Raw genomic sequence first — 2,631 nt, forward strand, 5'->3', positions numbered from 1 at the left:
GTTATACCAGATTTCTGTGTAAGTGTCGGTACATTTATACATCTATTAGATTTTAGGGTACAAAATGAAGATTATGACCCATTTTTTTTATATCGGATAATCTATGGTCTTCATGCTAGAGGCACTTAATGTTGAAACCAGCTGATCTCGTTAATCCACCGTCTCGCCAAATCCCCTGCGGCGGTAGCGGCAGCTAACTACCGCGGTAACCCCTAATCACACTGCCCGCTAAGCCCGAATCACACGGTACGTTAACCATGGACTGTGTGGACGTCGCCATTGTATTTTGAACTTTTCTTTTTGTACGTTACATAACGAATTGTGATTAACCTTCATGTTTTGTTGTTTTAGACTGAGTACAAAAGATTTTTGTCAGTAATGTTTCACCTATTATGTCTATTGTTAGTTCACTTACGTTGATTACATTAATTGATAGCAAAGTAGATTAGATCAGAGAATAAAAATTGGATGGTTTCGTGTACATTTGCCACTCATAATTAGTGCAATTCCAATCATATTCTATAAACGTTGTATGAGGTTAGCTTCTTGTGGCTATACATCTGTCTTTGAACGTAGACGTCTAGCTCTATGAAGTAATAAAACAATGAAGTCAATGAGTGTGTGGCCTTAGCTGAGCTAAGAAGAACCGTTTAAACGACTTTTGTCCCTTCACCCAGGTGTAAAATGGGTACCTGACTTTGGTTGGGGAGATAAAAGGCAGTGCAAAGAGGGATGGGCTCCGCCTTCCGATTCACGTAATGTTAGCCAAAACTGTACCAATATCCAGCATCTTCTGCCGTTGCCGGCTCTAGGTAACAAGTATGTGGAACGTACCCCCTTACTCCAGAGACCGCCACACAGATCTGCTTGTAAGAGTGGCTGAAATGTTTATAACATCAATTACATCAATGTCTACGCAATTCTATTAGCATCCATAACCATTAAGTCTCCATCACATTATTGTCTGTTGATGTGTCTCTCAACGACCATTAACAGGAAAGAACTAAGTAACCAGGATAGTGCTTTGCCAGATCCTCTCGCAATAAAGATAAAGTATTGCCAAGAAACAAGCCTGCTGAATATTCCAAATTTGCGACAGAAAGAAAGAGACTGGAACGACTGATAAGACGTAAGTGTCTGGATTAGGAAATGATGCATGAATCTCCACTAGAAAATGACTCCAGGGTGTACATAATGAACTGGGGATATCCAGAACCAACTCGAGAGAGACGGACGTAATAGTCCGTAACGTTGTGACAAAACGAACTTTCTGAAAGAGAAAGATAATACTAATGCAGGTCTATCACTCAATGTGAACCTTCCAGCTAATATACAAACAAGATGATTAACAGTAAACGAAAGATTTAATTTACAGAACATCGATAAAAGATCTTAAACTTCTTTACAGCTAGCGCATTGCTCTTTTGCTCGAAAGCAATGTTGTTCTATTGCTCCCAATGGTAAATATGTAATACGTACCGCTAACGTTGAACTAGATTTATACGCTCTGGATAAGGTAGATAAGACTAAAGTGATGTTTTTCAGTGCAGTTCAAACGTTGTGTGGGTTTGGTATTGTCCTATTTCAACTGTTCTTAAAGAAAAAATATATATAAATAACGTTTGTGTGGCTGGATTCTGGGTCTCACTGCCTGAGCCTCAGCTGCTGATTACCGTAAGAGGTCATGCATAGTGACCCGATCACATTTGTTCCTAGAAAAAACAGCTAAGGAAAATATACACGCCTACGAGGCAGACCTTAATTGGAACGTGGTACATTCGGTTCAAAAGGGTAGAAATCAGCAGGACGAATTTGTCTAAAGCGTTATGGATTACGACTTACGGGTGTGCAAGAGTGGTGCTTAGTTAAGGATGTCCGTTCCAGTACTTACATGGTGATTGTGAAGATCTGTGATCATAGCTTCATCTTTTAAGTCACCTGACTAGGAAAGCAACAGGAGAAACTACATACTGAAAAGAATAATATTATGTCTGCCACACACAACTACATCATATCGACAAAAGTTTTAAATTTAGTTACATGTGTCCTTTTTGTTTTTAGTCTTTGTGGGAGGGGTTCAGACCCATGTTCTAGTATAGTAATTTGTTATATGCCTACTTATTTTACCTATTCAAGCTTTTTACTGGTGGTCGACTGCCCGGCCAGCCGGACGATGATGCTGATTGTCTAGTGAAATATTTTATTTTCGATGATGTAGAAATGGCGGCAAGAAAATTGTGTGCAACTTGAGTACGCCGTCACCTAGTCTTTGTCCTTTTATGTGTATTGATATCTTCTCTGATTATGATTGAAATGAGTGGCGTTTTAACAATCTGACAGCTATCACAAAAAATTGACCGCACTGATACATCCGTAAAATATTTTATGATTTCACATACTTCAAATAGTTGCGTTTGATTTACTGCTTCACTGTAATAAATAATGCCCGTGTTACGTTAAGTGCTTTTGTGAATTAATGCCTGGCATAAATCAATCATTTTGTACTTAAGCATAGGATTGGGTATTTGATCAGGTCAAATGTTGCATTCATGGACTAATTGCTTCTCTCTATCTTTTGACCCCCATATACAGGAGTTTAATGTTGTATAGTAGTAGTGGTATTTTATGCTT

This window comes from Branchiostoma belcheri, unplaced genomic scaffold, assembly GCF_001625305.1.
Source record: "Branchiostoma belcheri isolate BF01 breed outbred unplaced genomic scaffold, Haploidv18h27 scaffold64, whole genome shotgun sequence".
Lineage (NCBI taxonomy): Eukaryota > Metazoa > Chordata > Leptocardii > Amphioxiformes > Branchiostomatidae > Branchiostoma > Branchiostoma belcheri.